The 13616-nt window shown below is 44.3% G+C and overlaps 1 pseudogene; it reads right to left on the reverse strand.

Annotated features, from left to right (window-relative positions):
* Positions 1-7811: 7811 nt before the first annotated feature.
* Positions 7812-11589, reverse strand: LOC119299727 (annotated as a pseudogene).
* Positions 11590-13616: the final 2027 nt, after the last annotated feature.

Consider the following 13616-nt stretch of genomic DNA (forward strand, 5'->3'; position numbering starts at 1 on the left):
TCTTGGTTTTCTTTGTTTCTTTTGATTTTTATTCTACATTTTTTGTATATGTCAACAAAAAATTTCGAATACATGTTTAATATTTTTTTAGTATGAGTTTAACATTTTTTAATACATGTTCAACATTTTTTTTCTATACATATTTTAAAAAATTCAATGCTTGATTAACATTATTTGTATACAATATTAATATTTTTTAAATTCATGGTCAAGAATTTTTCTATACACACTTTCAAACTTTTTCAAATGCAAGATTAAAATTTTCTAATACATGGTTAACATGTTTTCTATGCACAATTCACATTTTTCAAATTCTTTATTAACATTTTTTAAATGTTTTAACACATGGTCAACATTTTCATAAACAAATTTAATATTTCCAAATGTTTGATTAACATTTTTGAACTACGTGTTTAACATTTTTTTCAAATGCTTGATAACATTTTTATATACCTGATCAAAATTTTCCATCATTTTTTATACATAGTCAACATTTTATCTATACACATTTAATATTTTTCAAATACTTGTTTCACATTTTTTTTTCAAATGCTTGATTAACATTTTTATATACATGGTCATTTTTTTAATCAATTTTTAATACATGGTCAAATTTTTCTCTATACACATTTAACATTTTCCAAGTGCTTGATTAACATTTTTCAAACACTTGATCATTTTTTTTCAAATGCTTGATTAACATGTTTTTAATACATGATCATATTGTTTCATACACATTTACTTTTTCTGTACACATTTTTCGTATACGTGGAAAACATTTCCTCTATATACATTTAACATTTCTCAAATGCTTGGTCAACATTTTTCAAATGTTTATGTAGAGTATTTTTTGTAATATATTGGTTTAGAATATTTGAAAGTATAAATAAAAGTAAAAAAAGAAGCAAAAAAACAAAAAAGAACAGGATGTGTCCTCCCGCGCAGCTGGGTCGACCCATCTCGTGCTGCCATACCGGGAGGGTTCCCTTTGACGCTATAAGTGAGACATAGGGGCGCCCCCTCTTGGTCGCCACCATTCTCCACTGGCGAGAACCCCTCCGAGGTCGTGGCAGGCGACCGTTCCTCCTCGTCCTTTGTGGAGCCGTCCTCCCCTCTGGATTCCACCTCCTGGACCCTAGCATCGCCGGTCCTCACGACTAGTCCCGCTCGGCGCCTCCATTCTCTTCCTCGGGCAAGAACCCCTACCGCCTCAGAGCCCTCTGAGGCCGTGGCGGGTGACCGCTCCTCCTCCTCATCCTCTGTGGAGTCTCCTCTGACACCCTTGCAGGTGGCCAGGTGGAACCGCCGGATTTTGGGTAGAACCATCGGGGAGATCTCTATTTGGGGAACGAGGGCAGCGAGGAGGAGGAGAGAAGGCAGGAGAAGGCATGGACAGAATGATTTCAGATTCAATTCCACTAGTAAGTGTGTACATGCAACGCACGCCTATTTAAACTAATAAGTGTGCACATACAACACACGTCTATTTGGATTGACACACTATACTATAAATTTAATACAAGACAATTTATTCATAAATTTGAATTTTTTCCTATAAAATACACAATCTCTTATTCCCTACTCGTACAAACAATTTGAAATATCGTTTCTCCTTAATCAACATGTCTCTTGTATTAAAAGACCACCCAGTGTTCCCAATGTATAAAACTCAAAATTATTTAGAAGATTTATCATGATCCTCCATATGCACACATTTATGCAAGTATAATTATACATGAAAATGTCACTTAGGACAAGCTAAGGAACCGTTTCAGTGCCAACAAACTCCAGTCAAGAATTATTATTACAATTGAGTGTCAACCATAATAGTGGGAAGAGACCTCTATGGTTTGTTGAAAAGAGGAAGCCATTGTCAGATAGAAAAGTGTAGAGATGTCTTGACTGCATAGAATCAGTTGTGAAACAAGACAAAAAAATGCTAGTTGGACCATCCGATTCTACTATTGCACACAAGTGTCGTAATGTCTGGAAGCAAGAAAAGTGACTTATTTTATTATGAAAATAGAACATGTAAACCAAATAAAAATTACAGTGATAAATTGCATAATTATACTTGTTGTTCACTGGACAAAAGTATTAACACGACAACTTGGAACAGTTACTTGAGTACTACACATTTATTTAAGGGCTCAACATTCTAAAATTTTGGTAATATAACAAATACCCTCTCAGTTCGTAGTAATAATGATATGAAGATAAATAATTTGGAAATGGTCTTCAACATGCGTAGGCTACCACTTGTAAGAATAACAGTGGCAAAAAAAGGCCAACAAATGCCGGTTTAGAAACAAAAAAACTGCAGGCATGCTTCCAATTTTAGCAACTCTAGTGGATAAAACATACCTTACCTCTCAAGTCAGGAAATAGTCAAATGAAAAAATGTACTTCTTATAAGTAGTAGAGATGAAGTCATAAGAATCATGATTCAAGATATTCGGAGAAACATGGTTGCTCTCTCTGTATAATGCGAACCCGTCACCTCTACCAAAGTGGTCTTGCATAGTATGTAATGCAGAGTGCAATAATGAAATAAAATGAATGATATGAGAATTTACCATGACCACAAAATATCCTATATTCGTCATCATCATAATCAACATGCATTTTTTGCTTCTCTTGTATGTGGTCCAAGTTGTTTATCAGAAAGCATGTTAACTCAACTGTAGATAAGGACGGTATGAAAATGCTCATGTAAAATTACAATTGCCATGTATCTGTTGAACAAACAAATACACTTATGCAAACTTCAGGGTTTTTTTAGTAAAACTTATGCGAACTTTATTTATTTTTCACTAAAACTTATGCAAACTTCTGGGTTTTTTCCACGTAATTTCATGACTGCAAGTAAAGTCTTGGTTCAGCGAATTTGTCTGTGAGTTCACTATATAGTCGTGAGTTGGCCATATAATAACCGGTAGTCAGTACTTAAAAAACAGGGATGTCTGTTGTAGGTACGCGAAAATCAGTGAAAAAATAAAGAAAGAAAGAAGGCATTGGTTGCCTGAAACCCAACTGTGTGTGTTCCAGCGCGCCTCTGTTTCTCATTGCCTCATCTCTAGTTCCTATAGTTCTAGATTTGTCACCACCGACGAGGTAGCGATGACAGTAAAAAAACAACACTCGGTGCTTACTTGATTAGTGCGTGCGTGCGGCGCGTTCGCGTGAAGGCGAGCGTCTCCGTCGTTCAGGCCTACGAGCGGCCGCGGCGACCGTGTCCTCGGACCAGCTGGGTGGCGTTGTCGATGCAGGTGAATCAGTCGTCCAGCTTTGAGGCGGCGCCCTCAATGCACCGGGGCGCCCCCACTTGATTTTTTTGGCCCGCTTATACTGGTCCAGAATACTCAGCGTTGCCCCCACTTGAAGGGCGTCGGCGGTGGGTGGTTGTCAGCGTGGGTATTGTGGACGGAGCTGAAGTTGACACGGATGCCGGTGGTTCCCGGAGAGCATGCCAGGACGTGGACGAAGTCGTTGCAGTAAGTAGAAAAGTGACCTGGCCTCTAGGCAGAAGACGAAAGCGGCGACGTCACGTGTGTGTTCGGAGGAAGCCGCGGCTACTCCTCGCATGTCTCCCACTGTGGCTCGCGTGGGTGGTGGGCTGGTGACGGCAGGCGACTCGCGATCGCGATTTTCGAGACGATAGGATGCGCTTGCGATTAGTTTTCTAATAATTAGATGCGTTCATGATTAGTTATCTAATAGGATTCATCCGTGATTAGTTTCCTAATAATTAGATGTGTCCATGATTAATTTCCTAATAGGATGCACGTGTGATTATTTTTCTAATAATAGGATGCGTCCGTGATTAGTTTCCTAATAATAAGATGCGTTTGTGATTAGTTTCTTAATAATTAGATGCGATCGTGATTAGTTTCTTAATAGGAGTGTCCGTGATTATAGTTTTCTAATTGACCGGACATGGACTTTCATATTTTGCTCCGCGGTGGAGTACGGTCAGTCAATGTAAATTGCTAAATGCACATAGAAAACAAATTAGATTAAGGCTAGCCGTTAGATTGAGTTTAGTGGGACTAATCATGCGGTGATAATGTATCCATGTACGTTTTGTGGGGTGCACTTAAAAAAGATAATGTTTGCTCTTTTATAAGTAGTATAGATGAAAACGTTTGTTTGACGCGGTCCTGAGTTTTTTTTTTTGAGACAAATGCGGTCCTGAGCTTATAACCTGGTCGTACAGAGACACACACAAGGCCCACGATCCACGCACACACTCAGCCCACCAGTTTACATTTGAACCTCCCGCAACTTATCGATCTTCTTCTTCTTCTGAATGTGCTTCCCTGACTACTTAACACCTAGCATTAGTAGCTACATTCTATTGCCCTCTCCTTGATAACCAGCTGGACCCAGGCTGGTGCCGATGGAAAATGCTTCTTGAGCACTTCATAATCTGCCCGTGTAGCTGCATCCTTGAGCAACGGAGACCACTTGATCAGCACCTGCAAATAAGATGCATTACCTTTCTTTACCAGACATCTGTCAAGTATTTCTTCAGTTAGCACTCCTGGCAGAGACAGGTCCAATGGTTTGGGCAATACTGAGAAAACCGGCGTATGATCTGAAACACGCACCTTTAGCTGAGAAACGTGGGAACACCAGATGAACTTGACTCCCTTTAGGTAATTCCAACTTGTAAGCAGCCTGTCCCACTTTAGCCAGAACATTGAAAGACGACCAAAGAAATTAGCAGGGTACCCATTTGGGTCAGGTGCTTTTATTAGGAACATCTGAAACAGTGATGTTTTAGTTTCATCTGCAGTACAAACAACCCGTGTTCATTTGCTCAGTTATTATTATTGGAACAGAATTTAACACTTCCTCCATACATGAGGTACCATCAGATCTGAAAAGTTTCTTCTAGAACTCCATTGTCATCTCTTCCATCTCGGCTACATTTTCTGTTAGTCCCATTTAGCCCGGGATAATTGTTTTTTTTTCGCCTTCTCATACTTGCACACTGCTGGAAAGAATTAGTATTATTGTCACCCACAGAAAGCTAGTCAATCCTTGATCGCTGACGGTATGGAATTTCCTCCTTTTGATGTACAGTAGTAATTCAACTAGATGGTCACAACATTTAGTCTGTGTATGTGATGGCCCAACTCTGCAGCCATATGATTGTAAAATTAAATGAATTGTAGTGAATAATATTTTTTTGTGCGGGTAGTTAATAGTTTTTTTAATAGGATTGTAAAGAATTTCCTCCATATGATTTGTAGAATTAAATGAATTGTAGTGAATTGTTTTTTTAGAAAGCATTGTAAAGACGCCGAACGAGTTGACTTCACAAAACGGTTCGTCAGAGAGACAGCGGTGATCAGCAGTACAGTAGTCGGTTCCGCATCCTGAAAGGAATCTCATCCTGAAAGGTGCAGGACGAACTGGGAAAAATGAAGCCATGGTCGTGATGAATCAAGCTAAGCTTGAGATGCAAGCGTACCAAATCCAAAGCTTGTCCTGAACTGACTCGGACTGCATTCCGATTTCTTCCCGGATCACAGCAGAACACGGCTTCGATCACATCACGGATCACTTCACTAGTTAAAAGGCCTTCGATCCCATCTACAGCGCCCATCCAATCTTCCCCATCGTCTCCTCTCCTCCACCGCGCGCTTCCAATCGCCTCTTCCGGACCTTACCACAGCGACCGCCGTCCGCTGTTCCCATGGAGGTTGCCCACCGGAACCGGGAGCCCTTCTGCGTCATGTCCGGCCGGAAGCGCCCGCTGGAGACCCTTCGCCAGCGGTTCCAAGCAGAGCTCGTCGCGGCCCGTCGCCTCCTCGCCGAGGCGGCCGCCGTGCTTCCAGCCTCGGCCCCGTCAGCTCCCCGCGTGCGCGTCAAGGACAGTCGTCCAGCCGAGGAGCCGCCAGCCAAGAAGAGGAAGGCGTCCCATGCCGTTCCCGTGAGGAAGATGACGTCCAAGGAGCGGAGCCAACTCTACGCGGACCTCACCAAGCTAGCCAAGCTCTCTGAATCTCATGTGCTCCCTGCTCATATCCTGGAGCTGTTGAAGAAGCAGAGCCGCCGCGGCATCTGCGACGATTACATCGAGATCGAGATGAACGCCGTCCAAGACGAGGCCCTTGTGGAGATGCAGAAGCAGCTGGACAAGTTCGTTCGAGAGAGGGCGAATCCGTCCACGCATCAGCACAAGAACATGATGGCCGAGGAGGAGGACGAAGACGTTGACATCGTCGGCGGCGTCTCCCCTTTGCCGATCAGGCCGACACCAGTGCAGCTTGTAGACATCTGCAGCGAGGCCTCACCTCTGAAGAATCTTGGCGAAGATGCAACCATCAGCGGCAGCAACGGTTTGGTTTCTGGTTCTTCTCACCAGAGCATCGACAGTCCAGCTCCGGCAGAGCTCGCTGCCAACACTAGGCCTCCAACACGCGACCTCATCGCCCGTGCCAGCGAGATTCTGGAAAGGCGGCGAAAGGAGGCGACGTCCCGGGCGAGGGAGAAGGCCCGTCAGCAAGTGCTCGAGATGGAGAGGACGGCAATGTTCAACGAGAGCCTAGACGAGGACGTGAAGGTGCTCGGCATCGATCAGTACAACACGGCGAGGTCGAACAACTTGTTGCGACAGATGGGACTCTTCCTGAAGGACAAGGCTGACGACGACGACGACCTGAAGCAGCAGCAGCAGCCGCAGGGTCAAAGCTTCCAAGAAGATTTAGAGGAAGGGGAGATTCGGCTGTGATCGTCGTGGCTAGCAAACAAAGCTTGTAGTTCTCTTCTGCTGCTGAACGTAGTAATTCTGATGATGATAGCTGAGACTTAATGCTGTTCTTGAGGCCTCAGAGTAGGCGTGTAAGCATGATTGATTGAGAAAGTTGTGTCTCTGTTTAGTCATGACCTCTTATCTAGACCATTTTTGGAAGTACACGATCGATTATACAGAGTATTAGCTAAATTACTTTGTGGTGCTGCATTGTGTAAACTAGATGACACCCCGCGCATTGCTGCGGGATCTCTTGGTAGTCATTAAAAGTAGCATTGCAACTAAATAGAAGCACAAATCAGCACTAAAATTTCCAAGGTCTACAATTTAATAGCAAAGAGAATAGGTTCTTCACTGGTAATAGACAGAGTCTTAATGGATGCACGGCCAGAGTATAGATATCAATTTTCGATCTTATTGTATTAACAATTCTTGAGTGTCAACATGATTTGATATATCTAAATTGCACTACAATAGTGTATCAGAGGATTGACGTATGGAACGGTGCCTCGATAGTCGATACTGATGAAGACTTATTCCTTTTCCCTCTAAATTATGGGAGTTGACTTTCAACTGAAATGGGTTAAGAAGAACTTGTCTTCTTTCGAAACTTCTCACAGTACAAATTCAAGCAAACAATAGACTTGATCTGAATCAATCAGCAAAGCATGGGCCAATGAATGGCTATACAAGTTGAGTCACTTATTTTGGGAAGGAGGGAGTAGTAGACTGGGATTAAATATGGTGACAAACATAGCATCTATGGAGATCAAAAGATTATTCAGGTGAGTGACGGTACAATTCTGAAGATATTTGGCAAAAGCTAAAAGGGAAGCACATCTTTGAATGCTAGCCTATGACCACTATTGTCGATTAAGTAGAATTGTTCTTTTTTCAAGGGAAAACTACGACACTTTTGGAATAGAAATTACTCGATGATACACTGGTTGGAAACATAACTAAGACAAACACATGTTAAATGTTGTACTTCCCACAAAATGATGAAGAAACCTCTCCGATTGGAAAATACCAGTTCTTGTCAAATCTCTCACTTGGTATATCGTAAAGCACAACCTGCAAAGGCATATCTAAGATCACTTAGGGATGCTCAATACTGTTATTACCAAATATTTCATGGGCATACAGCTACACGGGTCATGATACAATGATATACATATTGTAAATATAAGAAAGACATCAATCCAGATAGCTCAATTGAACTTATCTATATTTTTTAATGTGGAGAACATACCTCAGACTTTCATCAACACTATCTGCAGTTGATACTTGTGTACAAACAATTACATGTGCCATAAACATTCAAATGGTTGAACAATTACGAAAATAATATTTTTCCCAAGCCACATCCCACGTACAACCAGCCATTAGATAGGGAATATGAGGAGAACAAACATGTTAATTTAATTTGGCTAGATCTGTAACAATGCCTTGCCTGCAAACAACACGGAGAGAAGTACATGTCCACCGAAGTCAAGTTATCCTGGCTGGATCTGTAACATTGGCTTGCCTGCAAACAACATGGAGAGAAGTACAATTCCACCAAAGTGTTGTCATCCAAATAGCAGATCAAGATGAGCGATGGTACTGGCTCATGTATCACAAAAACCATTATCATTCACTGTGCAGGCTTGGGAAGATTAAAATTCGAAATTGTACTCAATTAAGTTTCGATGGGAAAGACTGACCTCTTCCTCCTGATAAATATAAACAACTTCAAGGCAAACAACTGAATCTGATACATGAGAATCTAACACTAATCTCTTTTTTGTTGACATGCACATGACAAAGGAAAATGGAAACTGCATACTTTTGGGGATTTGAGGATGGGATAACCATAGCCAACTTAGGACTTTGGGGTCAATCTCCTCATGTACAGTGTGCTGCTTGCTGAAGGGAGGGGATGAGACGTACTGAAACATCCACACGGCGCAGCCCAATAGACGTACTGATGCATTGACAGTATATGGAATCCTAAATACTCGGTCGCCGCATCTGTATTCGAGAAGGAAGCCCACCTGAAATAGGTGCTGCGGGAGATGAGGAGACGGTGAAGACGGTAGGTGACGCCCATGGCCTTGACAACGACATTGGAGAAGCCGCCGGAGCCGAATCCCTCTGCCTGGACGTTGTCGCAAAGCGCCGAGAGGTTGCAGTCCATGGAGCGGAGCTCCGCCGCCGCGAACACCAGCTCGTACGGCCGCGGCGCCTCTGCCGGCCCGGGCAGGCCGCCGCCCCCTCCGCCATCACGGGCGGCAGCGGGTGCGACTGCTGCGTTTTTTGTTTTGACATTACAGCCGGGAGGTGGAAACGAAGGGTATGCCGTGGGCGTGGGGACAGACAGTTGGGCTTCTTTCTTATGTTTGCGTTTGGAGACCATTGGACTTCGGTATGCACTTTAAGTCTGGAAAACGGAGCAACGAAGCGGCATATAAAAATGTCAATAAAAAATGGTTAAAATGGAAAATAATCGCTGATGTGGCAGTTTGCTGAGGTGGATAGGCTGCCTGTCTAGAGAAATAGCATAGTGGGGATGAACTATTTAGGTATTATAGATGGCTAAATGTTCATCATAAAGTTGGCCCATCTCCGAGAAAGATTAACAGTGATGTCCATTTCAAGAAAGTTTAACAGAGATGTGCTCTCTAAAATCACCGTTGCCTTTTGCCTCAGTTACCTGTGTTTGATCCACATCAAAGTCATATGTTGCTGCTCTTGAACTTATAATTATCGCAAATAAGATGAATTGGGAGTGAGACTGATCTGATGTGTACAGGACTTGAGGCTAGGTTCTTCACGCAAATGTTCGGTCAGAGTACAATTTTCTTTGACAATAGGTCAGAATAACAATTTAATTGCTTGGCAATCTACAATGTAGTTTATGTCCCTCTTGTAAATTGCATATTTGATAAACTGGTTTTGAGGTTCGATGTGAATAAGCTTGGATCAAACCATTTATGCTATGGAAGTGTTAGTGTGGGCTATTTTTGGTTTTACATCAAGAAAATAGTCTAGGAAGTGTACTGGTGTTCCAAAGTTTTCAGAAGGAATATTTTATTACCTTAAAAAACATCAAGCTGACGTATTGTTATTCTAATTAATAACTGTTGTTGTCCTTTCACCTTTCAAGATACTAAATCACGGCCTGCTCTGGTTGATATATTGCAAATTCTCACAATTATTTGTGAAGGACACAAGCTGCCATTGGCTCAGACCTGGGTTCCATATTGCAATAACAAAAATGGTATGTCCCATGGTGGTAGCCTCAAGAATGGGCGGTTACATTTTGATGGTTGTCGCATTAACGGAGTATGCATTTCAACATGTGATGTGGTATTCTACATTGCCGATGCTCATATGTGGGGATTTAGGAATGCATGTGTGGGGAGTGTTTGACAAAAAAAAACTACCAAAATTAAGGTTCGCGTCCCACAGAACTATCACTTTTAAAAAAATGATTGATAACTACCAAAAAAATTGAAATCTCGTGACTAAAAACTACCACTTTCAAAAAATGACCAGTTTAGAAGATTTAAATATGTTTATGACATGTAGGGCCCGTCTGTCAGGGCCGACGTGGCGGGAAAGTCAACTTCGCTTATTTTTTACCGTTAAGTTGACCGTTAGCAGGTGGACCCCACACGTCAGCATCACCTTCTTCCTCCACCATGCCCCTGCCTCTCGTCTTCTCCAAGAAGTCAGCCGGGAGCAGCCGCTCGAGGTCCGGCTCGGGGAACTCCCTCTGTTCCTCCGGCGGGCTCCTCACCGCCCACAGGAACCGGTGCCCGGAGCTCTCTAGCCCGCGAGTGATCTCCTTCAGCTGCGCCGCCGAGAAGGCGCCCTTGCTGCCGAAACAGAGGAACACAACGCTCTTCTCCGGCTGCGCGTCGAGCCACGCGAGGCACTCGTGCCGCTTCTCGCCGCCTGCGCCCGCGTCGCCGCCGTTCACCAATGGCCCGATGCAGTAGACCCTCGGCGTCGGTCGGTCGGGCACGCAGACGCCGTCGGCGAGCGCTTTCAGGGCCGTGGGCTCCAGCCAGTCGAAGCTGTTGACCAGCACGCCCCTCCCCTCCGCGATGCGCTTGAACTGGTGCAGCCAGACCTTGGTGAGGTCGCTCTCCTTGTCCTGCACCGTGACCAGCATGTCCACCGCGCGGATCGGCGGCACGCCGGGGCAACGCACGAGCGCGTCGCGCATGTCCCTGAAGGACGGCAGGCCGGGGGTAGAGGTACGGCAAGTTGAGGAAGACGGCGAGGTCGCTGGCGGCGGAGGCAAAGAAGAAGTAGGCGGGGAGGGCGAGCTCGGTGGCGACGTCGAGCGCGTCGACGCAGAACATGTCGAGCAGGAGCGCGTCGGCGGGGGCCGGCAGCTTGCGCAGGAAGGCCCGAAGCGCGGGGTTGGCGAGGCGGAGCGTGTCATGGGCGCGCCTGACCGGGTGCGCGGCGGGGTCCGAGCTGGGAGGGACCGGGAGGAGGCGGAAGGCGATGGAAGGGTTAGCCGCGGCGAGTCGGGCCACGGCGGCGGCCGAGGCGGCGTCGCCGTCCGGTGGGTCGACGACGGCGAGGACGGTGTTGTGGCCATGGCGGAGTAGGTGCTTGGCCAACTCCACCCATGCTGCCTGGTACGCCGTAGTGCGTGTAGAAGATCGGTGCGCATAAGGTGGCGGTGAGAAGAGCAAGATGGCGGACCCGAGACGGCCGGGGCACGCCGCCATCCGGCTTGCCGGCGGCGTCCACGGCATCCTGCTGGATCTCTGCTGCGAAGGTGGTGATAGACTTCATCGGCGATTCGGCATCCCGGACTACCGCCGGTGCGCTGCTCTACTGCTGGTAAGATGTTTGTTGAAATGTCAAAGAGATAGGAGGAAGAAGGTGATGCTGATGTGTGGGGTCCACTTGTCGTAATGGTCAACTTGACGGTAAAAAATACACGGAGTTGACTTTCCCGCCACGTCTGCCCTGACAGATGGGCCCCGTATGTCATAAACACATTTAAGTCTTCTAAACTGGCCATTTTTTAAAAGTGGTAGTTTTTAGTCACGAGTTTTTAATTTTTTGGTAGTTATTAGTCACTTTTTTAAAAGTGGTAGTTCTGTGGGACGTGAACCTCAATTGTGATAGTTTTTTGTGAAACACTTCATGTGTGGCCGTGTGGGGCATCACCTACAGAAGGGACAGGGGGGGGGGGTTGCTGGAGATGCATTTTTCTTGAACAGGCCTTGTTTCTCGAAAGATGTCAGTCAGCTCTCTAAACTGGATTACCCCCTGTTTTTCCTGCCACTGGATTGCCGAGAAGACAGTGAGCAGACGACACTTCTCGAGTCTATTTTATGCTATGATGAAACAGAACAGGCACAGTTTGAAGGCACCTTATCATGGAGACTTTGGTTCTCCTCAGTTCAGTGACATGCGTGTAATTGAGAATGGAAACCTGAAGGAAACAGATGCACAGAATTCAGAAAGTAGGCATTGTGATTTGTGAATCACCTTTGGTGCTTGACAGAAGCAAAAAGATGCGGGGGAACACTGAAAATGCTGCAACAAACATCAGTGTCCAACACCATCCCTATCCACAACCAATAAATACACCACAAGCAAAACCAAGATCAAAAGTATGGAATCACTTCACGAAGATGGATAGAGCGCGGGCGATTTGCATCCACTGCAGAAAGGACTATGCAGCTGACCCAAAACAACATGGGACTTCTCGCCTATCGAGACATCTGTAAGTATGACCATGGAATTGACCTCAAAGCCTCATCATCAGGAAGTGGGAACTAACCCTCCCATTTCCATCCAACTGTTGGGCGCTGGTGTAGCTGTATGCATAGGATTGTATCTAAAGACTGGAATACCTATCAGAATCCGGGTTATGTATTTTCTTAGAAAATATGGTAAGAAAGGAGCGCTCGATATATGTTTCTTATAAACTAAGCTCTACGTGGTGTTTGTATTATTGTGTTCTTTTTGTTTTGCCAATATTACTCTATCTCCTCGGTTAGTCGCAGCTATATTCAGTTTCAAATTGCATTAGGAGGCACCCATATTTATTGGTCGTGGGGTGTTGAGTGTCTTTTGGTCGACTCATCGCTCAAAGAACCCTTCAAATGGTTTGAAAATGGGGGTATATCCCGTAAAAACGTATTTGTATCTTTTTTCAGGTAAAAGCTATATAACTAGCCTTTTTTTTGAGGGAAAGCTATATAACTAGCCGGGAGATTACATTCATAGTGGCCACCTCATCCAGATCCAGGCATCGGCCCAGCCACTGACGACATGCCGGGCCAAATACGTCAACTACGTAGCCGCTTCCTCCTCCTTCATAAAAAAGTCAGGGTTTCTGCCTTCCGCCGGCGCCGCCGCAGATCCGCCTCCTCTTGAGGTGAAAAATGCTTCTGTGAGGTTTGTGCCAAATTTCACCTTATTTGAGCATCTGAGTAGCCCTTAGCAAAAAAATACAAATTTTGGTATGCGAAACAGTTTACTGTTCTTGTACTGTTCGGACCCTTTGTTTTTGCTGAGAGCTACTCAGATGTCCAAATGAGCTGAAAATTAGCACGGACCTCACACACTAAAACATCTCCTATGAAAAAAAAATCTTGTGAATTCAAAAAATGGAACAAGAAAAAGGAAATAAAAAACCAGGAAAAAGGAGAATGTAAACAAAAGAATCGGAAAATGTTCTCAAACTCGAAAAAGGAATCATGAATTTAGAAAATTGTGATTTGATTTTTTAAATGTTCAAAAAATTTAGAAAATGAAAATCGGACAATATTCGTGCATTTTAAAAGTTTTCAGGAAATCAAAATAATGTTCCTAAATTTTAAAAACTAGA

Source organism: Triticum dicoccoides, chromosome 5A (genome assembly GCF_002162155.2).
Source record: "Triticum dicoccoides isolate Atlit2015 ecotype Zavitan chromosome 5A, WEW_v2.0, whole genome shotgun sequence".
Lineage (NCBI taxonomy): Eukaryota > Viridiplantae > Streptophyta > Magnoliopsida > Poales > Poaceae > Triticum > Triticum dicoccoides.